At 48.8% G+C, this 22,481-nt stretch overlaps 16 non-coding genes and 4 pseudogenes across 16 annotated transcripts in view; 19 read left to right on the top strand and 1 right to left on the bottom strand.

The window, feature by feature from the left end:
• The first annotated feature begins 8,986 nt into the window (after nucleotides 1–8,986).
• On the top strand, nucleotides 8,987–9,105 carry LOC148670897 (5S ribosomal RNA; annotated as a pseudogene).
• A 599-nt stretch (nucleotides 9,106–9,704) lies between these two features.
• Nucleotides 9,705–9,869, bottom strand: LOC148670896 (U1 spliceosomal RNA). The gene has a single exon (XR_015937723.1). It is a non-coding gene; the product is annotated as a U1 spliceosomal RNA (small nuclear RNA).
• A 1,482-nt stretch (nucleotides 9,870–11,351) lies between these two features.
• On the top strand, nucleotides 11,352–11,469 carry LOC148670895 (5S ribosomal RNA; annotated as a pseudogene).
• A 537-nt stretch (nucleotides 11,470–12,006) lies between these two features.
• Nucleotides 12,007–12,125, top strand: LOC148670894 (5S ribosomal RNA). The gene has a single exon (XR_015938790.1). It is a non-coding gene; the product is annotated as a 5S ribosomal RNA (ribosomal RNA).
• A 537-nt stretch (nucleotides 12,126–12,662) lies between these two features.
• On the top strand, nucleotides 12,663–12,781 carry LOC148670893 (5S ribosomal RNA). The gene has a single exon (XR_015937871.1). It is a non-coding gene; the product is annotated as a 5S ribosomal RNA (ribosomal RNA).
• Nucleotides 12,782–13,318: 537 nt separating this feature from the next.
• LOC148670892 (5S ribosomal RNA) lies at nucleotides 13,319–13,437 on the top strand. The gene has a single exon (XR_015938764.1). It is a non-coding gene; the product is annotated as a 5S ribosomal RNA (ribosomal RNA).
• A 536-nt stretch (nucleotides 13,438–13,973) lies between these two features.
• LOC148670891 (5S ribosomal RNA) lies at nucleotides 13,974–14,092 on the top strand. Its single transcript, XR_015937870.1, has one exon. It is a non-coding gene; the product is annotated as a 5S ribosomal RNA (ribosomal RNA).
• Nucleotides 14,093–14,629: 537 nt separating this feature from the next.
• Nucleotides 14,630–14,738, top strand: LOC148670890 (5S ribosomal RNA; annotated as a pseudogene).
• Nucleotides 14,739–15,274: 536 nt separating this feature from the next.
• Nucleotides 15,275–15,393, top strand: LOC148670889 (5S ribosomal RNA). The gene has a single exon (XR_015937869.1). It is a non-coding gene; the product is annotated as a 5S ribosomal RNA (ribosomal RNA).
• A 536-nt stretch (nucleotides 15,394–15,929) lies between these two features.
• LOC148670888 (5S ribosomal RNA) lies at nucleotides 15,930–16,048 on the top strand. The gene has a single exon (XR_015938321.1). It is a non-coding gene; the product is annotated as a 5S ribosomal RNA (ribosomal RNA).
• A 537-nt stretch (nucleotides 16,049–16,585) lies between these two features.
• On the top strand, nucleotides 16,586–16,704 carry LOC148670887 (5S ribosomal RNA). Its single transcript, XR_015937868.1, has one exon. It is a non-coding gene; the product is annotated as a 5S ribosomal RNA (ribosomal RNA).
• Nucleotides 16,705–17,241: 537 nt separating this feature from the next.
• Nucleotides 17,242–17,360, top strand: LOC148670886 (5S ribosomal RNA). Its single transcript, XR_015937866.1, has one exon. It is a non-coding gene; the product is annotated as a 5S ribosomal RNA (ribosomal RNA).
• A 537-nt stretch (nucleotides 17,361–17,897) lies between these two features.
• Nucleotides 17,898–18,006, top strand: LOC148670885 (5S ribosomal RNA; annotated as a pseudogene).
• Nucleotides 18,007–18,542: 536 nt separating this feature from the next.
• On the top strand, nucleotides 18,543–18,661 carry LOC148670884 (5S ribosomal RNA). Its single transcript, XR_015937865.1, has one exon. It is a non-coding gene; the product is annotated as a 5S ribosomal RNA (ribosomal RNA).
• A 536-nt stretch (nucleotides 18,662–19,197) lies between these two features.
• LOC148670883 (5S ribosomal RNA) lies at nucleotides 19,198–19,316 on the top strand. The gene has a single exon (XR_015938320.1). It is a non-coding gene; the product is annotated as a 5S ribosomal RNA (ribosomal RNA).
• A 537-nt stretch (nucleotides 19,317–19,853) lies between these two features.
• Nucleotides 19,854–19,972, top strand: LOC148670882 (5S ribosomal RNA). Its single transcript, XR_015937864.1, has one exon. It is a non-coding gene; the product is annotated as a 5S ribosomal RNA (ribosomal RNA).
• A 537-nt stretch (nucleotides 19,973–20,509) lies between these two features.
• LOC148670881 (5S ribosomal RNA) lies at nucleotides 20,510–20,628 on the top strand. The gene has a single exon (XR_015937863.1). It is a non-coding gene; the product is annotated as a 5S ribosomal RNA (ribosomal RNA).
• A 537-nt stretch (nucleotides 20,629–21,165) lies between these two features.
• Nucleotides 21,166–21,284, top strand: LOC148670880 (5S ribosomal RNA). The gene has a single exon (XR_015938804.1). It is a non-coding gene; the product is annotated as a 5S ribosomal RNA (ribosomal RNA).
• Nucleotides 21,285–21,820: 536 nt separating this feature from the next.
• LOC148670879 (5S ribosomal RNA) lies at nucleotides 21,821–21,939 on the top strand. Its single transcript, XR_015937862.1, has one exon. It is a non-coding gene; the product is annotated as a 5S ribosomal RNA (ribosomal RNA).
• A 537-nt stretch (nucleotides 21,940–22,476) lies between these two features.
• The window catches only part of LOC148670878 (5S ribosomal RNA), a 119-nt gene continuing 114 nt past the window's right edge, over nucleotides 22,477–22,481 (top strand). Inside the window, exon 1 of the ribosomal RNA XR_015938389.1 lies at nucleotides 22,477–22,481. This exon is cut by the window's right edge and continues 114 nt beyond it. This is a non-coding gene — a ribosomal RNA (5S ribosomal RNA).

Here is a 22,481-nt window from a genome sequence, read left to right as displayed (position 1 = left end):
ATCGTATGCAGACGCAGGACCAGGTAGATATCAAAACAGGAGTACAATCCAAAACGTCAAAAATCCTGGAGATCCGAAGAGAATATTACAATCCAAATCAGTAGGCAAGGTTCAAGGTCAAGGGCCAAAAGGATAGTTCAGGAACCAGGAGAAGTATAGTAAGCGAGGTACAAAGAAAGGCGAGGTAGAGCTCTCTAAGAGAAGACTCAATTGTTATTTTCAAACTGCTGCTGGCACTGGTTAGTTTATCTGGGCTGGCTGGCGGTTGTGACAAGATCTCAGTCTCAGGACGAGTCTGTTGATGCTTTTGTAAATGCACTAAGAGAACTGGCCAAATCATGTGACTTTGAAGGATTTGAAGCTGACATGTTAAGAGATCGACTTTAGAAAGAGCTCTTACAGTTGCTAGAATTTATGAAGCAGCTCAAGCAGAATCAAAAAAATGCTTTCTAACCACAGTGACAAAGCTAGAGAGAGTCATGTTTACTTCAAAAGAAACATTGAACGGGTTGCTCTCTCAAACTTTAGAAACAAAAGCTGAGCAGCAGGACGCAGTCAAGTTACAGACATAGAAGAACAGGGGACAGCTGACATTACATAACTGACATTACAGGTGCGGACTACCAACGCACAAAGCAGATGAATGCGGAGCACAAGTAACAAAATGTCTACACTGTAAGAAAACAGGTCATTATGCACCAGAGTGTGTAGAAAGAAAATCAGTTTCCAAAAAGAAAAGAAAGTTAATACAAATAAGGAAGGGACAAAGCTTAAAAAAACGGATAAACCAGTGAGCGCAGTTCAAGAACCTTCTTCAGACTCAGATGAATTTGTTTATTCCATTGACCCTGAAGGTAAAGAAACTGTTCAAATAAATGGCCAAGAGATAAAAATGTTGATAGATACAGGAAGTGGAAGAAACCTCATTGGAGTAGAACGTTTCAAGAAAGTGTTTGCACACAGAACTAAACTTAAGCAGACTAATAAGAAATGCTATGCCTATGCACAAATTAGTCCACTTCAGTGTGTTGGCTACTTTGAGGCACAGCTGAAATGGTAGGAAAATGTAATAAAGGACAAAGCCTATGGAATTGAAGGAAATGTAGAACAATTGTTGGGAAGAAAAGCATGTTTCGATCTGAAGATTCTGAATGTAGGAGACACTGTCAATGTGGTTGACCAGTCCTCACAGAAGTTTCAGCAGTTAGCACAGGAATATGAGTCACTCTTTAAAGGTTTAGGACAGATCAAGGTTACAGTAGATGAGAAAGTTTTGCCAGTAGCTCAAAGTCTGAGACGAGTACCCTGTCCAGTGATAGAAGCTGTTAATCAGGAGTTAGATAAAATCCTGGATGATGGAATTATTGAAGAAGTGAATCAAGGTGCAGATGGATCTAAAATATTCTGATAATACCTAAAAAGACACCAAGGATGTGTGGATCTGTGAGAAGTGAATAAAGCAGTAATCAGAGAGAGACATCTAGTACCAACGGTTGACAGCATATTGCAAGCAGTGCAAAGAGCCAAAGTTTTTGCAAAGTTAGATGTTCGAAAAGGATTCTGGTAAGTTGAGTTGGCCCTGGCATCAAGACACCTTACTACTTTCACCACACACAGGGGTTGTTACCATTTCAGAGTAGTTCCTTATGGCTTGTCTAGTGCCCCAGAGGCCTATCAGAAGGCTATGGACTTGATGTTGTGTGAAATGCCTGGTGTTGTATGGTATATGGATGATGTTGTAGTACATGCGGAAAATGAAGAACAACTTGAACAGAGGCTCAGGCAAGTATTCCAAAGATTCCAAGACAGAGGCTTAACTTTAAATAAAGATAAGTGCATCTTTGGCCTAAAAGAGATCGAGATACTGGGACATTTGGTCACTGCAGAAGGAATAAAACCAGACCCGAAAAAGGTGAGAGCTGTTTGCAGTGCACCGAGACCTGAGAATGTTGCGCTTCTGCACTTGTTCTTAGGCACTTGTGGATTTTTGATGAAATTAATTCCTAATTATGCAGATATATCAGAACCCTTAGAAAACTAATGAGGAAAGGACAGAAGTGGGAATGGATATCGAAAACTGAGAAAGCCATTGCCGAGTTGAAAAGAGCACTTGTAACTGAACCATGTCTGGCATACTTCAAACTAGATGCATCAACAGTAGTGATCAGTGACACGAATCCTGTAGGACTTGGAGCAGTATTGCTACAAAGACAAGAAGATGGACAGAACAAACCAGTGGCATATGCAAGTCGCTCACTTACCCCAACAGAAAGGCATTACTCACAAATAGAGCGTGAAGCCTTGGGTTGTGTTTGGGCAGTGGAACATTTTAGGACATATTTATGGGGAGGCAAGTTCACACTTCAAATGGATCATAAACCCCTCATTTATATGTTCAATCCCAAAAAGGCAACATTGTTACCACCCAAGATACAAAGACTTGGATTGAGATTATGGCCTTATGATTACAAAATTGAACACATAGTAGGGAAAACCAATGTCGCAGACTCATTGTCACGTCTTCCTTTACCAGACACAGAAGACACTGGTTATGTAGACACCTATGTTGATGGAGTGCTTTCAATCAGCACTTATGATATGCATGCACTGACACTTGAGGAACTTAAACAAGCAACAAACGAAGATGACACATTGAAATTGTTGATGTCCATAGTGGAAAAAGGACAATGGCCTAATCCAATTCCAGACGAACTGCAGCCATACCACAGGTGTAGGTTGGAGTTATCTACATATGATGGACTGCTTTTAAGAGGACAGAGGATTGTGTTACCGAAAACAAAAATCAGACAAGCACTGAAAATAGCACATGAGACACATCACGGTGTAGTTTGTACAAAACAGTACCTGAGAAGCAACTTTTACTGGCCCAACATGGACAGTGATGTTGAAAGACTAATCAGGAATTGTTCCACTTGTGTGTTGAATCAGCCATTGCAGGAGGATCAACCTCTCCAACCACTTGAATTACCACCAAGGCCTTGGACAAAATTGGGCATTGCCCTGGTAGGTCCCATTCAGAATGAATACATATTGACTGTCATAGACTATTATACTTCTTACCCTGAGGCGGTTGTTGTATCAGACATATCTTCAGCCACAGTTATTAGAGAGATGATGAACATCTTTGCACGATTTGGTTATCCACTAGAGGTAGTAACAGATAATGGCAGGCAATTCATAGGACAGTTGTTTGAATCATTTCTGACTAATTGTGGAATTAAACACATCTGTGCATCACCTTACTATCTGAGATGTAATGGCAAAATTGAAAGATTTCACAGATACCTGAAAAAGGCCTTAAGAGCAGCTGTGACAGAAGGAAAAAAGAGAGAGAGGAACTCCCTAAGATTCTGCTGACTTATAGATCAACACCACACAGGGCATCTGGAGAAACCCCAGCTAATCTTATCTTTGGGCGTGATATCCGGACTAAACTACCAAACATGGAAAAGAAGAGCCAAGGGACATTCAAAAGACAAAAGATATCCATAGACATCATGAGGAGTATGCACACAAAATGAAATTATATGCAGACCAGACACATCGAGCAAGGGATCATAACTTCAAGGTCGGTGACGTAGTGTTTGTGGCTGGCCTAGACACCGGTAAATTGGATGCCAAGTTCAAAGACACTCGCTATGTGTTATTGAGAAACACCTCTTGTAACTCTTTTGAGTTAGTGAATGTGGAAGATGGCTCAAAAATAATGAGAAATGTAAAACATCTTTGACACGCTCCTCCATTGGATCTTGATTTTGAATCTGCAGAAACAGAAAATGCTGAGAATACAGGACTTTCTGACGTGCAGGAAGTGCCGAGTCCTCAGACAGTGGAGAGTACATCCGTAGGAGAGCCAGTAACTTTACCCAGAAGTAAAGTAACAACCATTAGTGGCAGGGTTATCAGGAAACCGGCTCATTACAGAGACATTTAAAAATACAGGACTTGCATAGCTCTCCAAATGTTAAATTGCCCTATTTTGTTTGTGTTATCTATGTAGATGTTGCTTAGACTGCTAGAAATGAGGTGATATTTAGAAGTGACTTAAGTAGAAATTGAACTAAAATTTGAGTTGGTACATATAGAAATTGTTGTAAAAAAAGATGAATGTATTGAATAGAAATGAAAGGCTTTATGTACATTTTGTTGTAATAGTTAATAACAGTTTACTGTGTGTTGATATAAAATTGTTACAATTGTATGGTAAAGCTATAGACTTTAAAAATAACAAAGGAAGGGATGTCGTATAGTGAATAGACATCGCGAGACAACAGACCGAGAGAGTAGAAGGCGGGAACATATGGTGTGAGACCGTGATTTGTGTAGTTAATAAAATAGTCTAAATCATATAAGAAAGGCTCTTTATTAAGATACACAACATGCTCGATAAGCTACTGGACACACCCACCCCTCCTCACACAGACCGTGGAAAAGCCCCCGAGTGGGAGGGCTCTCTCTTCCTCCCAGGACCTCTTGGACACGACGCACAGACAGAGCGCGGGGAGCCGCTGCCTGCAAACACGGCTCCAGGCAGGACTCCACTCCGCAGGAGGAGATGGGGGCAGCTTAGCTCCTGTGCAGAGACCTGAGCTGTTGTTGCTGCGGACGCTGTCTTTTCTGTTCCCGGGGTAGGAGTGAATGTTGAGTTGCCCTTAGAAATGAAGCAGAGCACTTCAACGGCACGGGTGTGTGTGTGCGTGCGCCCTGGTGATTCTGGGAGACAGATCGAACCTGGGCTAAAAGAAAGGGGGCTTAGCCCTCTTGCATTTGCTAGATCGAAGTTGTACAACCCATTTGTATCTGCTAGGCAGCGCAGTCGTTGTGCACAAAGAACGCTTTGAAAAGTGTCAAAAGCAAGTCATTCCGAGTTGGTCGTTTGTGTTTTCCGTTCAGACGCGAAATGCTGAAATGATCTCTCGGCTCCTCGGTTGTCATTTCTGCTCTGTAAAGGAATCACAGTACGCGTCGGCTTCCAGCACGGTGGGTCAAGACACGATGCCTGGGGTCAGAGAGGGCGATGTCTTCCTTGTTAGTATAGTGGTGAGTATCCCTGCCTGTCATGTGGGAGACCGGGGTTTGATTCCCCGACGGGGAATCGCTCTTCTTCTACCTCCTTAGAGAAAGGACTGCCTTTCACTTCTCTGTATTTTCTTTCACAGCGCTGTGCAGCTTTTCATTGCTCTTGCTTTCCTGTTCCTGATGGTAGCGGTTTACAGAACAGAAAGTCCTCATGAGACATACCCTCAAACTCATATCTAACATAAACGAGTGAATTGGCCAAATCGATTACAGACTCACCTAATTGCAATGAAAAGCATCTGCTCATCTTAACGCGCTCTACCAGTGTACTTTTGAAACCATCCGCCATTTCAATAATTCTATGAGTGACTGTGTCTTTCAGAGGGGGCAGCAGGTCGAGCTGTTTAGCAGCTTTTTTTCACACATAATACGTGTCAGCTCTTTTGTTAACAGTAAATAAGGGTGTTCAAAAAAAGTGTCTGTTTATTAGGTGTAAAAATTCCTTAACGTCTTCGATTCTGTCATCAAAGATAAACTGCAATCAGCAAAGATAAAAGGATAATAATCTTTGCATACTGCCCTGTCTTTCTCACACCTGAAGAAGGCTCCACAGCCGAAACAGTGTGTTTCCTTTCTTCTCTTTTCAACATGGAATAATCCTTTACTTGTTCCTTTGCAGCCTACGCATGCTGACGCAGCTACCCACCTGATATATAACATTCCTATAATCACAACTATGAATTTCCACTGTGGGTATTACATGTCACAACGCAGAAATGCAACAGTGACGTGTCGTAATTACAAATGTACATGATAAGTGATTTTGTCTCTCCTACCTTAGTGTCGGAATATTAAGATGTTCTGGTGACAAGGAAGGAGGGAAAAAGTAAATCAGCAGAAGGGGTGCTATTTTGTTGACTGTTAATCCTTACATGTTCATAAGGTCATATTTAAAAAATGGTACAGTAAATTTTCTTATACTTAATGATTTTCATAATTTGTCACATTACCTCAGTGGCAGAATTGTGAGACTATTTAATAATCAGGAGGGAGGGTCATAGCAATAAGCAGAAAGTGCCATCACCCTTTGCTCATCTTTGGTTAACCATATTCTCACAAGCCATGTTCTAAATGTCCCATTGTAGACTGCTATATTAACATTTCTTGCAAAATGCAAGATTTTGAGACTTTTAATAATCAGAAGGCAAGGTCGTGGTAAATATGCAGAAAATGCCAGTGAATGAATGGTTTGCTTTTGTCTTATTTACTTGTCGTCTAACATGCCAGTTTGTGTTATTGTGAGTTTTGAAAATTGGTTTTCGATTTTCTTAAATGTGTTTCATACAAAAATGCAATTTGGATAATCATTATGTACATATTCCCCTTTACTGAGGCTATGTCCAGTAATCCACTCGGATTAGTATTTTTAAAAATAACTATAGAGAGCCATCTACAAGCGAAAGGCGGCATAACATCACAGTAGCATCTTATAAGGTGGAACGAAAAACGCGAATAAGAAGCTGCCGAATAAGAAGCCAACTTCAGCTTCGTTAATGCAGCAGGATTGGGTGAGGTAAGGTGGAAAATATTTCTTCCTCTGCATCCTAACATTTTTGTAGTTGTTCCAGGACTTCTCGCCCCAGATAAAGCTGCCAATACATCACTTGTTTCTACTCCATCAATATCAGCAGTGTTATCGGTACTAAGCTCCACAGCCGAAACATTGTGTTTCCTTTCTTCTCTCCGTGAAAGTCGATTCGATTTGTCAGCGAAACCGAAACTTAACCCTTTTTATAATTGCAGGAAATGCGAGTGTTTAACACGTGTCAGAATCACCAGGAATGTCCAATAAAGACCAACATTGCAACCCCCCAGAAAACCATATTCACCCATGAAAAATGATCGTCGAATGGCTGGCGGGATACATCATTTATACTCCCGTTGCATTGTGTGGCGGGGGCTCCGTGTCCCCTGAGCGGGGCTGGAGGATCGTTTATTTGCAATTCTTTGGAAAGGAGCTTCTTTCGAAATCAATGCGTGCCTGGATGTTCGCGAACGTGCTCCCTTGTGTTGGCTTGTCCCGCACTGGAAGAGCACAAGGCAAGTCTTCACAAGACAAAAACCTCCAGTGCACAGCACACTGAAAACATTTTTTGGCTGGCGCGTTTTATTTCAAAACAGAAACAGCACCAGTCGAACAAGTCGGCCAGATGCACAGAGCCTCCGCCCTCTTGTGGCTCCTTCTTGCTGCCTTTCCGCTGCCCCGGCGGGCGGCGAGGAGGAAGCGCCGTTTCCTACACATCTGCAGTCGCCATGCGCATTCGCAGCATGTCCCGGGACGCAATTCGGCCTCATTTGCATAACACCAGACCGGCTACGCAAGCTCGCATCGTGCGCCTGCCACACACCGAACAAACACCGGAGCCTTTTCAGCAATTTCCAAAAAACGGGCCTGCTCGCCTGCCCACAAGGCTCCATCTCTTACCCGCTCTCCACAGCCTGCTGTCTTCTGTGCTGTTCTCTCGGCACCGCTGCAGCGCACACAACTCCTGCAGCGCGGGGAGAGAGTTTCCACGCTCCGCCGCAGGGAAGGCTCGCTCCGTGCGCACACGTCCTTTCAATGCCAGTTCAACAAGTGCTCCGCATTAGCAGCGTCGGGGCTCCGGCGTGTCGCACCTCACCTCACCTCGCACAGCCCCCTCCTTGAATGTCTGGCGCTGGGCATGCCCCGCTCTCCTCCACCTTATCTTATCGCGTGTGACCACCGACAATGGCCACAATGCCGGGGAATGGCACCTGTAAAGTGTTAATTGGGGCACAGGACAGCCCGTCTCGTCTCGGGGTCTGGCTTCAAAGACAATACAGCAAACACAGCGGGGCGGGGGAAGAAGACGACATGACACATGCAGGTACATTCAGCTCCAGCGGGAAAGAGTCATTTGTCGGTCTTTTCAAGTGCTGGGAGCCGAGTAATCCTTCGCTTGTATCGTTTCTCCCCGGTGACTAGATCTCACCCTGCGACTCTCGACTGGGCTCACCCACGGCAGCCCAGCAGGTGTGAGCCTAGCCGGCACCCGGATGGGAGATTCCCCCCGGAAAAGCTCAGGTTGCTACTGCTCCTGCAAGAGGTGTGACTGGGACCAGTAGGGAGCGCTCACCCTGCGGTCTGTGTGGCTTTCTTATGCCCCAGCATCCTGATGGCGACACTCTGCTGCACAAACAGGCGCCGTCCTTCGGGGAAGGCGTAAAACTGAGGTCCCGACCCTCCATGGCCATTAAGAAATCTCTCAAAAAGAGACGTCGGGGGTGTCACTCTGGTGTTAGTGTTCCCCTTTACCAATCAGTCGGAGTCTCCTCCTAATCCCCGTCTCATATGTAACAATCAATGACAAGGCCCCCCTGTCCCGCGATATTGTACTTGTCTCCTGGCCGCTTGCTGGCGCCGTGAGATTTAGTACTCGCGCAAGAGACCGGGGGCAGAGCGCGAACGCGGTCCCCCGCCCCCCACAAAGTGTGCGCTCCAGGTTCCCTCTCGGGGCTCTGCAACACAGCGGAAAGGCAGCGAGAAGGAGCCTCTTGCTCTGACGCCGCAAGGCCACAAGAGGGCGGAGGCGCCGTGCGCCCGCCCGACGTGTTGGACTGTTGCGCTTTATGTGCTGAAATAAACACGCGACAGCCCAGAAATGTTTTCAGAGTGCTGTGCACTGGAGGTTTTTGTCTTGTGAAGACTTGCCTTGTGCTCCTCCTTGCAGTTTGTTTGTTCTCCTCCAGTGCGGGACAAGCCAACACAAGGGAGCACATTCGCCAACATCCAGGTACGCAATGCGATTTGGAAAGAAGCTCCTTTCCAAAGAGTTGCACACGAACGATCCTTCAGTCCCGCTCGGGGGGCACAGAGCCCCAGCCACACACAGCTTCAAGTAGCGAGTCAGGCGCCATGGCTTTCGCTTGCGGCCACACCACCCTGAATGTGCCTGATTTCGTCTGATCTCGAAAGCTAAGCGGAGTTGGGCCTGGTTAGTACTTGGATGGGAGACTGTCTGGGATTACCAGGTGCTGCAAGCTTTTGCTCTCTCGGCCAGCAGGGGTCACCGTTGGTGCCTTAGGCTTTGGGAGGAAAACCTGGAGGATGGAAAGGTGATCTATAGCCTCATCTCTAGAGATGTTTTGTTGCTATGGCATGTGTTTGACCCATATAAAAAAAAACCCGTTTGTAAAACGAATATCGAAGCTGCCTCTAAATCTGCAAATGAAGATGAGTCGATAAACCACTTGTTTTTCGTGTAACTATACATATATTCATTTATTACTGATTTCATTCATTGAGCAGGGATACAATAGAGGTACAGCCATTCACTGTTTGACATGTCTGCACTGGTACAGAACCTAGCAATCAGAAAACGGGTGAAACTGTCTTGAGAATTAGCATACAGTACCGAGGCCCCCATGACCAAATAAATTGGCCTTAATAATGCAGACTACAGCAAAACGACTGACTTTGAAAAGGGAATGAATGTCCGGAAGGAGTAGTGTAACCAGCTTGAAATGCTTCTCCGGACCTCTAACTAAAAGAAACTGGGAACCAGCAGTGGCTTTCGAACTGGGATCCTATCGCAGCACGTGGTGTCATAGCTCTTCTGTATCCGATATTGGACCAAGCACATCAGGGGAGAGCGCGAACGCAGTCCCCCACTACCAGAAATAATGCAGTCGAGATTCCCACATTTGGGGAATTCGCAGGGGTCAGCACAGCCGGAGTGCAATGGCCGAGCCTCGCCCTGGGTGAATCGATTTTTTAAGAACTTTATTTTCTTTTCACAAAAAAATACAGGACATCACAAATTAGAAAGCTTTACATTAATATACATACTTAAAACAGTATATATGATCACATCTCATTACATTTTGACACGGTACCAGTTACATAGCAACAATTTCTTTTTTTCTGGTGTAAATCACATTCTTTACTTAAACATGATAATGTTTTTCACAGTTTCTTGAGATATTGACCTATGCTCTCTATTTCCCACAGATTTTCTGCTTCCTCCCTCCTTTCTCTCCACAGATCTCTGAGGTAATAGTTCTCTTGGGTGATGAACAGGGCCAGGCTACCTGCTGCCTTGACTGGGACCTCGATGCCTTTGAACAGCCCCATGTTCCTCACTCTCCACAGGGCGTCTTTCCCACTGTTCACCACGGCCCAGATCCTGTCAAACAAGTCAGGAGGAAGTTTGACAGGAGAGATGCCGTTGTAGTGGCAATGCTTGTTAATAAGACAGAATTAAGCGGTGGTATGCTGTCCTAAATGAGGCCCCATCTCACCTTCCATCTCTGTGGTGCAGCCACAGAGAAAGTATTCATGCAGGCTGATTTAAGATGTTTTCTTTTGATAAGGGACAGCTCCCAGATGGGGATGCACTTAGCTAAGCCTGGCTATCATGATCAATGGTCATCCATTGGCGCCTATCTGTCTAGGGAGTGCCAAATGGACATCTGGACTGCATTCCAAAGTGTTAAGAGTAAGTGACTCATATCTCACGCAGGGCGTGGTAATACCACGTGGGTCTCCAATGCCCGCCAAACTCTCAACCAATCAGCACACACCTGTGTCTTGGTCAAAAAGTGAGCGCAAGCTCAGATCGGGGCTCTCCTTGGCCATTGTCGCACATCCTCAGAGACAATCATGTGACGACTGCTGTTGTCTGCAAAGGGACTTGGACTTTGTTATAAGCGCAAGGCCGAGGATCCCGTACGTACTCAGAATTCAGAAAGCTTTTAAGCGCAGGAGGCGCCCTATCCCCGCTCGCTCGCTCATTCCCCTGTTCACACGTGCAGTGCGGCTTGTCCGTCTGTTTCTTTGTCAGCTTTGGCGAGACACGGGTGCTTGTGTATTAGCGTGAGCGTTTTTTATTCTGATCAGGAACAGTTTTACAAGTCCGCAAAGGATCGAGGAAAGGTTTATCGCCAGCTGAAAAGAGACACAGCGCTTCGGCTGTGGAGACTTGTTCGGCTGGCGTTCGGAGAGTCGCGTTTTTCAGAATTGTATTGAGATCGTTTTCCACAGAGCTCAGATGTCAAAGCACAGCAGCAGCTCTCCACAGCGATCCTCTATAGCGCCCTTTCTCCCGCAGCTCCGTCCTCATTGGAAGGAAGCAAGAGTGAAAGGCTGAAGTGAAATAGAGCGGGGACGAAGGCAGTGAAGAGAGAGAACGTGGGAAGAAGAGAAAAACGCAAGGGAAAAAAAGCAGCGTCGTCAAAGAGGTGACGGAGCTGTCCTCTCAATAAGAAGGGTGCCAGCGAGCCTTGCTCTCGCTTACGGCCACACCCCCTTGAGCACGCCTGATCTCTCTGATCTCGAAAGCTAAACAGGGATGGGCCTGGTTAGTACTTGGATGGGAGACCGCCTGGGAATACCAGGTGCTGTAAGCTTTTAAGCGCAGGAGGCGCCCTATCCCCGCTCGCTTGCTCATTCCCCTGTTCACACGTGCAGTGCGGCTTGTCCGTCTGTTTATTTGTCAGCTTTGGCGAGACACGGGTGCTTGTGTATTAGCGTGAGCGTTTTTTATTCTGATCAGGAACAGTTTTACAAGTCCGCAAAGGATCGAGGAAAGGTTTATCGCCAGCTGAAAAGAGACACAGCGCTTCGGCTGTGGAGACTTGTTCGGCTGGCGTTCGGAGAGTCGCGTTTTTCAGAATTGTATTGAGATCGTTTTCCACAGAGCTCAGATGTCAAAGCACAGCAGCAGCTCTCCACAGCGATCCTCTATAGCGCCCTTTTTCCCGCAGCTCCGTTCTCATTGGAAGGAAGCAAGAGTGAAAGGCTGAAGTGAAATAGAGCGGGGACGAAGGCAGTGAAGAGAGAGAACGTGGGAAGAAGAGAAAAATGCAAGGGAAAAAAAGCAGCGTCGTAAAAGACGTGACGGAGCTGTCCTCTCAATAAGAACGGTGCCAGCGAGCCTTGCTCTCGCTTACGGCCACACCCCCTTGAGCACGCCTGATCTCGTCTGATCTCGGAAGTTAAACAGGGATGGGCCTGGTTAGTACTTGGATGGGAGACCGCCTGGGAATACCAGGTGCTGTAAGCTTTTAAGCACAGGAGGCGCCCTATCCCCGCTCGCTCGCTCATTCCCCTGTTCACACGTGCAGTGCGGCTTGTCTGTCTGTTTATTTGTCAGCTTTGGCGAGACACGGGTGCTTGTGTATTAGCGTGAGCGTTTTTTATTCTGATCATGAACAGTTTAACAAGTCCGCAACGGATCGAGGAAAGGTTTATCGCCAGCTGAAAAGAGACACAGCGCTTCGGCTGTGGAGACTTGTTCGGCTGGCGTTCGGAGAGTCGCGTTTTTCAGAATTGTATTGAGATCGTTTTCCACAGAGCTCAGATGTCAAAGCACAGCAGCAGCTCTCCACAGCGATCCTCTATAGCGCCCTCTCTCCCGCAGCTCCGTCCTCATTGGAAGGAAGCAAGAGTGAAAGGCTGAAGTGAAATAGAGCGGGGACGAAGGCAGTGAAGAGAGAGAACGTGGGAAGAAGAGAAAAATGCAAGGGAAAAAAAGCAGCGTCGTAAAAGAGGTGACGGAGCTGTCCTCTCAATAAGAAGGGTGCCAGCGGACCTTGCTCTCGCTTACGGCCACACCCCCTTGAGCACGCCTGATCTCGTCTGATCTCGGAAGCTAAACAGGGATGGGCCTGGTTAGTACTTGGATGGGAGACCGCCTGGGAATACCAGGTGCTGTAAGCTTTTAAGCGCAGGAGGCGCCCTATCCCCGCTCGCTCGCTCATTCCCCTGTTCACACGTGCAGTGCGGCTTGTCCGTCTGTTTATTTGTCAGCTTTGGCGAGACACGGGTGCTTGTGTATTAGCGTGAGCGTTTTTTATTCTGATCATGAACAGTTTTACAAGTCCGCAAAGGATCGAGGAAAGGTTTATCGCCAGCTGAAAAGAGACACAGCGCTTCGGCTGTGGAGACTTGTTCGGCTGGCGTTCGGAGAGTCGCGTTTTTCAGAATTGTATAGAGATCGTTATCCACAGAGCTCAGATGTCAAAGCACAGCAGCAGCTCTCCACAGCGATCCTCTATAGCGCCCTTTCTCCCGCAGCTCCGTCCTCATTGGAAGGAAGCAAGAGTGAAAGGCTGAAGTGAAATAGAGCAGGGACGAAGGCAGTGAAGAGAGAGAACGTGGGAAGAAGAGAAAAACGCAAGGGAAAAAAAGCAGCGTCGTAAAAGAGGTGACAGAGCTGTCCTCTCAATAAGAAGGGTGCCAGCGAGCCTTGCTCTTGCTTACGGCCACACCCCCTTGAGCACACCTGATCTCGTCTGATCTCGGAAGCTAAACAGGGATGGGCCTGGTTAGTACTTGGATGGGAGACCGCCTGGGAATACCAGGTGCTGTAAGCTTTTAAGCGCAGGAGGCGCCCTATCCCCGCTCGCTCGCTCATTCCCCTGTTCACACGTGCAGTGCGGCTTGTCCGTCTGTTTATTTGTCAGCTTTGGCGAGACACGGGTGCTTGTGTATTAGCGTGAGCGTTTTTTATTCTGATCAGGAACAGTTTTACAAGTCCGCAAAGGATCGAGGAAAGGTTTATCGCCAGCTGAAAAGAGACACAGCGCTTCGGCTGTGGAGACTTGTTCGGCTGGCGTTCGGAGAGTCGCGTTTTTCAGAATTGTATTGAGATCGTTTTCCACAGAGCTCAGATGTCAAAGCACAGCAGCAGCTCTCCACAGCGATCCTCTATAGCGCCCTTTCTCCCGCAGCTCCGTCCTCATTGGAAGGAAGCAAGAGTGAAAGGCTGAAGTGAAATAGAGCGGGGACGAAGGCAGTGAAGAGAGAGAACGTGGAAAGAAGAGAAAAACGCAAGGGAAAAAAGCAGCGTCGTAAAAGAGGTGACGGAGCTGTCCTCTCAATAAGAAGGGTGCCAGCAAGCCTTGCTCTCGCTTACGGCCACACCCCCTTGAGCACGCCTGATCTCGTCTGATCTCGGAAGCTAAACAGGGATGGGCCTGGTTAGTACTTGGATGGGAGACCGCCTGGGAATACCAGGTGCTGTAAGCTTTTAAGCGCAGGAGGCGCCCTATCCCCGCTCGCTGGCTCATTCCCCTGTTCACACGTGCAGTGCGGCTTGTCCGTCTGTTTATTTGTCAGCTTTGGCGAGACACGGGTGCTTGTGTATTAGCGTGAGCGTTTTTTATTCTGATCAGGAACAGTTTAACAAGTCCGCAAAGGATCGAGGAAAGGTTTATCGCCAGCTGAAAAGAGACACAGCGCTTCGGCTGTGGAGACTTGTTCGGCTGGCGTTCGGAGAGTCGCGTTTTTCAGAATTGTATTGAGATCGTTTTCCACAGAGCTCAGATGTCAAAGCACAGCAGCAGCTCTCCACAGCGATCCTCTATAGCGCCCTTTCTCCCGCAGCTCCGTCCTCATTGGAAGGAAGCAAGAGTGAAAGGCTGAAGTGAAATAGAGCGGGGACGAAGGCAGTGAAGAGAGAGAACGTGGGAAGAAGAGAAAAACGCAAGGGAAAAAAAGCAGCGTCGTAAAAGAGGTGACGGAGCTGTCCTCTCAATAAGAAGGGTGACAGCGAGCCTTGCTCTCGCTTACGGCCACACCCCCTTGAGCACGCCTGATCTTGGAAGCTAAACAGGGATGGGCCTGGTTAGTACTTGGATGGGAGACCGCCTGGGAATACCAGGTGCTGTAAGCTTTTAAGCGCAGGAGGCGCCCTATCCCCGCTCGCTCGCTCATTCCCCTGTTCACACGTGCAGTGCCGCTTGTCCGTCTGTTTATTTGTCAGCTTTGGCGAGACACGGGTGCTTGTGTATTAGCGTGAGCGTTTTTTATTCTGATCAGGAACAGTTTAACAAGTCCGCAAAGGATCGAGGAAAGGTTTATCGCCAGCTGAAAAGAGACACAGCGCTTCGGCTGTGGAGACTTGTTCGGCTGGCGTTCGGGGAATCGCGTTTTTCAGAATTGTATTGAGATCGTTTTCCACAGAGCTCAGATGTCAAAGCACAGCAGCAGCTCTCCACAGCGATCCTCTATAGCGCCCTTTCTCCCGCAGCTCCGTCCTCATTGGAAGGAAGCAAGAGTGAAAGGCTGAAGTGAAATAGAGCGGGGACGAAGGCAGTGAAGAGAGAGAACGTGGAAAGAAGAGAAAAACGCAAGGGAAAAAAGCAGCGTCGTAAAAGAGGTGACGGAGCTGTCCTCTCAATAAGAAGGGTGCCAGCGAACCTTGCTCTCGCTTACGGCCACACCCCCTTGAGCACGCCTGATCTCGTCTGATCTCGGAAGCTAAACAGGGATGGGCCTGGTTAGTACTTGGATGGGAGACCGCCTGGGAATACCAGGTGCTGTAAGCTTTTAAGCGCAGGAGGCGCCCTATCCCCGCTCGCTGGCTCATTCCCCTGTTCACACGTGCAGTGCGGCTTGTCCGTCTGTTTATTTGTCAGCTTTGGCGAGACACGGGTGCTTGTGTATTAGCGTGAGCGTTTTTTATTCTGATCAGGAACAGTTTAACAAGTCCGCAAAGGATCGAGGAAAGGTTTATCGCTAGCTGAAAAGAGACACAGCGCTTCGGCTGTGGAGACTTGTTCGGCTGGCGTTCGGGGAATCGCGTTTTTCAGAATTGTATTGAGATCGTTTTCCACAGAGCTCAGATGTCAAAGCACAGCAGCAGCTCTCCACAGCGATCCTCTATAGCGCCCTTTCTCCCGCAGCTCCGTCCTCATTGGAAGGAAGCAAGAGTGAAAGGCTGAAGTGAAATAGAGCGGGGACGAAGGCAGTGAAGAGAGAGAACGTGGAAAGAAGAGAAAAACGCAAGGGAAAAAAGCAGCGTCGTAAAAGAGGTGACGGAGCTGTCCTCTCAATAAGAAGGGTGCCAGCGAGCCTTGCTCTCGCTTATGGCCACACCCCCTTGAGCACGCCTGATCTCGTCTGATCTCGGAAGCTAAACAGGGATGGGCCTGGTTAGTACTTGGATGGGAGACCGCCTGGGAATACCAGGTGCTGTAAGCTTTTAAGCGCAGGAGGCGCCCTATCCCCGCTCGCTCGCTCATTCCCCTGTTCACACGTGCAGTGCGGCTTGTCCGTCTGTTTATTTGTCAGCTTTGGCGAGACACGGGTGCTTGTGTATTAGCGTGAGCGTTTTTTATTCTGATCAGGAACAGTTTAACAAGTCCGCAAAGGATCGAGGAAAGGTTTATCGCCAGCTGAAAAGAGACACAGCGCTTCGGCTGTGGAGACTTGTTCGGCTGGCGTTCGGAGAGTCGCGTTTTTCAGAATTGTATTGAGATCGTTTTCCACAGAGCTCAGATGTCAAAGCACAGCAGCAGCTCTCCACAGCGATCCTCTATAGCGCCCTTTCTCCCGCAGCTCCGTCCTCATTGGAAGGAAGCAAGAGTGAAAGGCTGAAGTGAAATAGAGCGGGGACGAAGGCAGTGAAGAGAGAGAACGTGGGAAGAAGAGAAAAACGCAAGGGAAAAAAAGCAGCGTCGTAAAAGAGGTGACGGAGCTGTCCTCTCAATAAGAAGGGTGCCAGCGAGCCTTGCTCTCGCTTACGGCCACACCCCCTTGAGCACGCCTGATCTCGTCTGATCTCGGAAGCTAAACAGGGATGGGCCTGGTTAGTACTTGGATGGGAGACCGCCTGGGAATACCAGGTGCTGTAAGCTTTTAAGCGCAGGAGGCGCCCTATCCCCGCTCGCTCGCTCATTCCCCTGTTCACACGTGCAGTGCCGCTTGTCCGTCTGTTTATTTGTCAGCTTTGGCGAGACACGGGTGCTTGTGTATTAGCGTGAGCGTTTTTTATTCTGATCAGGAACAGTTTTACAAGTCCGCAAAGGATCGAGGAAAGGTTTATCGCCAGCTGAAAAGAGACACAGCGCTTCGGCTGTGGAGACTTGTTCGGCTGGCGTTCGGAGAGTCCCGTTTTTAAGAATTGTATTGAGATCGTTTTCCACAGAGCTCAGATGTCAAAGCACAGCAGCAGCTCTCCACAGCGATCCTCTATAGCGCCCTTTTTCCCGCAGCTCCGTTCTCATTGGAAGGAAGCAAGAGTGAAAGGCTGAAGTGAAATAGAGCGGGGACGAAGGCAGTGAAGAGAGAGAACGTGGGAAGAAGAGAAAAATGCAAGGGAAAAAAAGCAGCGTCGTAAAAGAGGTGACGGAGCTGTCCTCTCAATAAGAACGGTGCCAGCGAGCCTTGCTCTCGCTTACGGCCACACCCCCTTGAGCACGCCTGATCTCGTCTGATCTCGGAAGCTAAACAGGGATGGGCCTGGTTAGTACTTGGATGGGAGACCGCCTGGGAATACCAGGTGCTGTAAGCTTTTAAGCACAGGAGGCGCCCTATCCCCGCTCGCTCGCTCATTCCCCTGTTCACACGTGCAGTGCGGCATGTCTGTCTGTTTATTTGTCAGCTTTGGCGAGACACGGGTGCTTGTGTATTAGCGTGAGCGTTTTTTATTCTGATCATGAACAGTTTAACAAGTCCGCAACGGATCGAGGAAAGGTTTATCGCCAGCTGAAAAGAGACACAGCGCTTCGGCTGTGGAGACTTGTTCGGCTGGCGTTCGGAGAGTCGCGTTTTTCAGAATTGTATTGAGATCGTTTTCCACAGAGCTCAGATGTCAAAGCACAGCAGCAGCTCTCCACAGCGATCCTCTATAGCGGCCTCTCTCCCGCAGCTCCGTCCTCATTGGAAGGAAGCAAGAGTGAAAGGCTGAAGTGAAATAGAGCGGGGACGAAGGCAGTGAAGAGAGAGAACGTGGGAAGAAGAGAAAAATGCAAGGGAAAAAAAGCAGCGTCGTAAAAGAGGTGACGGAGCTGTCCTCTCAATAAGAAGGGTGACAGCGAGCCTTGCTCTCGCTTACGGCCACACCCCCTTGAGCACGCCTGATCTTGGAAGCTAAACAGGGATGGGCCTGGTTAGTACTTGGATGGGAGACCGCCTGGGAATACCAGGTGCTGTAAGCTTTTAAGCGCAGGAGGCGCCCTATCCCCGCTCGCTCGCTCATTCCCCTGTTCACACGTGCAGTGCCGCTTGTCCGTCTGTTTATTTGTCAGCTTTGGCGAGACACGGGTGCTTGTGTATTAGCGTGAGCGTTTTTTATTCTGATCAGGAACAGTTTAACAAGTCCGCAAAGGATCGAGGAAAGGTTTATCGCCAGCTGAAAAGAGACACAGCGCTTCGGCTGTGGAGACTTGTTCGGCTGGCGTTCGGGGAATCGCGTTTTTCAGAATTGTATTGAGATCGTTTTCCACAGAGCTCAGATGTCAAAGCACAGCAGCAGCTCTCCACAGCGATCCTCTATAGCGCCCTTTCTCCCGCAGCTCCGTCCTCATTGGAAGGAAGCAAGAGTGAAAGGCTGAAGTGAAATAGAGCGGGGACGAAGGCAGTGAAGAGAGAGAACGTGGAAAGAAGAGAAAAACGCAAGGGAAAAAAGCAGCGTCGTAAAAGAGGTGACGGAGCTGTCCTCTCAATAAGAAGGGTGCCAGCGAGCCTTGCTCTCGCTTACGGCCACACCCCCTTGAGCACGCCTGATCTCGTCTGATCTCGGAAGCTAAACAGGGATGGGCCTGGTTAGTACTTGGATGGGAGACCGCCTGGGAATACCAGGTGCTGTAAGCTTTTAAGCGCAGGAGGCGCCCTATCCCCGCTCGCTGGCTCATTCCCCTGTTCACACGTGCAGTGCGGCTTGTCCGTCTGTTTATTTGTCAGCTTTGGCGAGACACGGGTGCTTGTGTATTAGCGTGAGCGTTTTTTATTCTGATCAGGAACAGTTTAACAAGTCCGCAAAGGATCGAGGAAAGGTTTATCGCTAGCTGAAAAGAGACACAGCGCTTCGGCTGTGGAGACTTGTTCGGCTGGCGTTCGGGGAATCGCGTTTTTCAGAATTGTATTGAGATCGTTTTCCACAGAGCTCAGATGTCAAAGCACAGCAGCAGCTCTCCACAGCGATCCTCTATAGCGCCCTTTCTCCCGCAGCTCCGTCCTCATTGGAAGGAAGCAAGAGTGAAAGGCTGAAGTGAAATAGAGCGGGGACGAAGGCAGTGAAGAGAGAGAACGTGGAAAGAAGAGAAAAACGCAAGGGAAAAAAGCAGCGTCGTAAAAGAGGTGACGGAGCTGTCCTCTCAATAAGAAGGGTGCCAGCGAGCCTTGCTCTCGCTTATGGCCACACCCCCTTGAGCACGCCTGATCTCGTCTGATCTCGGAAGCTAAACAGGGATGGGCCTGGTTAGTACTTGGATGGGAGACCGCCTGGGAATACCAGGTGCTGTAAGCTTTTAAGCGCAGGAGGCGCCCTATCCCCGCTCGCTCGCTCATTCCCCTGTTCACACGTGCAGTGCGGCTTGTCCGTCTGTTTATTTGTCAGCTTTGGCGAGACACGGGTGCTTGTGTATTAGCGTGAGCGTTTTTTATTCTGATCAGGAACAGTTTAACAAGTCCGCAAAGGATCGAGGAAAGGTTTATCGCCAGCTGAAAAGAGACACAGCGCTTCGGCTGTGGAGACTTGTTCGGCTGGCGTTCGGAGAGTCGCGTTTTTCAGAATTGTATTGAGATCGTTTTCCACAGAGCTCAGATGTCAAAGCACAGCAGCAGCTCTCCACAGCGATCCTCTATAGCGCCCTTTCTCCCGCAGCTCCGTCCTCATTGGAAGGAAGCAAGAGTGAAAGGCTGAAGTGAAATAGAGCGGGGACGAAGGCAGTGAAGAGAGAGAACGTGGGAAGAAGAGAAAAACGCAAGGGAAAAAAAGCAGCGTCGTAAAAGAGGTGACGGAGCTGTCCTCTCAATAAGAAGGGTGCCAGCGAGCCTTGCTCTCGCTTACGGCCACACCCCCTTGAGCACGCCTGATCTCGTCTGATCTCGGAAGCTAAACAGGGATGGGCCTGGTTAGTACTTGGATGGGAGACCGCCTGGGAATACCAGGTGCTGTAAGCTTTTAAGCGCAGGAGGCGCCCTATCCCCGCTCGCTCGCTCATTCCCCTGTTCACACGTGCAGTGCCGCTTGTCCGTCTGTTTATTTGTCAGCTTTGGCGAGACACGGGTGCTTGTGTATTAGCGTGAGCGTTTTTTATTCTGATCAGGAACAGTTTTACAAGTCCGCAAAGGATCGAGGAAAGGTTTATCGCCAGCTGAAAAGAGACACAGCGCTTCGGCTGTGGAGACTTGTTCGGCTGGCGTTCGGAGAGTCCCGTTTTTCAGAATTGTATTGAGATCGTTTTCCACAGAGCTCAGATGTCAAAGCACAGCAGCAGCTCTCCACAGCGATCCTCTATAGCGCCCTTTTTCCCGCAGCTCCGTTCTCATTGGAAGGAAGCAAGAGTGAAAGGCTGAAGTGAAATAGAGCGGGGACGAAGGCAGTGAAGAGAGAGAACGTGGGAAGAAGAGAAAAATGCAAGGGAAAAAAAGCAGCGTCGTAAAAGAGGTGACGGAGCTGTCCTCTCAATAAGAACGGTGCCAGCGAGCCTTGCTCTCGCTTACGGCCACACCCCCTTGAGCACGCCTGATCTCGTCTGATCTCGGAAGCTAAACAGGGATGGGCCTGGTTAGTACTTGGATGGGAGACCGCCTGGGAATACCAGGTGCTGTAAGCTTTTAAGCACAGGAGGCGCCCTATCCCCGCTCGCTCGCTCATTCCCCTGTTCACACGTGCAGTGCGGCATGTCTGTCTGTTTATTTGTCAGCTTTGGCGAGACACGGGTGCTTGTGTATTAGCGTGAGCGTTTTTTATTCTGATCATGAACAGTTTAACAAGTCCGCAACGGATCGAGGAAAGGTTTATCGCCAGCTGAAAAGAGACACAGCGCTTCGGCTGTGGAGACTTGTTCGGCTGGCGTTCGGAGAGTCGCGTTTTTCAGAATTGTATTGAGATCGTTTTCCACAGAGCTCAGATGTCAAAGCACAGCAGCAGCTCTCCACAGCGATCCTCTATAGCGGCCTCTCTCCCGCAGCTCCGTCCTCATTGGAAGGAAGCAAGAGTGAAAGGCTGAAGTGAAATAGAGCGGGGACGAAGGCAGTGAAGAGAGAGAACGTGGGAAGAAGAGAAAAATGCAAGGGAAAAAAAGCAGCGTCGTAAAAGAGGTGACGGAGCTGTCCTCTCAATAAGAAGGGTGCCAGCGGGCCTTGCTCTCGCTTACGGCCACACCCCCTTGAGCACGCCTGATCTCGTCTGATCTCAGAAGCTAAACAGGGATGGGCCTGGTTAGTACTTGGATGGGAGACCGCCTGGGAATACCAGGTGCTGTAAGCTTTTAAGCGCAGGAGGCGCCCTATCCCCGCTCGCTCGCTCATTCCCCTGTTCACACGTGCAGTGCGGCTTGTCCGTCTGTTTATTTGTCAGCTTTGGCGAGACACGGGTGTTTGTGTATTAGCGTGAGCGTTTTTTATTCTGATCATGAACAGTTTAACAAGTCCGCAAAGGATCGAGGAAAGGTTTATCGCCAGCTGAAAAGAGACACAGCGCTTCGGCTGTGGAGACTTGTTCGGCTGGCGTTCGGAGAGTCGCGTTTTTCAGAATTGTATTGAGATCGTTTTCCACAGAGCTCAGATGTCAAAGCACAGCAGCAGCTCTCCACAGCGATCCTCTATAGCGCCCTTTCTCCCGCAGCTCCGTCCTCATTGGAAGGAAGCAAGAGTGAAAGGCTGAAGTGAAATAGAGCGGGGACGAAGGCAGTGAAGAGAGAGAACGTGGAAAGAAGAGAAAAACGCAAGGGAAAAAAGCAGCGTCGTAAAAGAGGTGACGGAGCTGTCCTCTCAATAAGAAGGGTGCCAGCAAGCCTTGCTCTCGCTTACGGCCACACCCCCTTGAGCACGCCTGATCTCGTCTGATCTCGGAAGCTAAACAGGGATGGGCCTGGTTAGTACTTGGATGGGAGACCGCCTGGGAATACCAGGTGCTGTAAGCTTTTAAGCGCAGGAGGCGCCCTATCCCCGCTCGCTGGCTCATTCCCCTGTTCACACGTGCAGTGCGGCTTGTCCGTCTGTTTATTTGTCAGCTTTGGCGAGACACGGGTGCTTGTGTATTAGCGTGAGCGTTTTTTATTCTGATCAGGAACAGTTTAACAAGTCCGCAAAGGATCGAGGAAAGGTTTATCGCCAGCTGAAAAGAGACACAGCGCTTCGGCTGTGGAGACTTGTTCGGCTGGCGTTCGGAGAGTCGCGTTTTTCAGAATTGTATTGAGATCGTTTTCCACAGAGCTCAGATGTCAAAGCACAGCAGCAGCTCTCCACAGCGATCCTCTATAGCGCCCTTTCTCCCGCAGCTCCGTCCTCATTGGAAGGAAGCAAGAGTGAAAGGCTGAAGTGACATAGAGCGGGGACGAAGGCAGTGAAGAGAGAGAACGTGGGAAGAAGAGAAAAACGCAAGGGAAAAAAAGCAGCGTCGTAAAAGAGGTGACGGAGCTGTCCTCTCAATAAGAAGGGTGCCAGCGAGCCTTGCTCTCGCTTA

Source organism: Lepisosteus platostomus, chromosome 5, assembly GCF_059453375.1.
Source record: "Lepisosteus platostomus isolate fLepPlt1 chromosome 5, fLepPlt1.hap1, whole genome shotgun sequence".
Lineage (NCBI taxonomy): Eukaryota > Metazoa > Chordata > Actinopteri > Semionotiformes > Lepisosteidae > Lepisosteus > Lepisosteus platostomus.
This window is presented reverse-complemented; position numbering and strand designations above follow the sequence as displayed.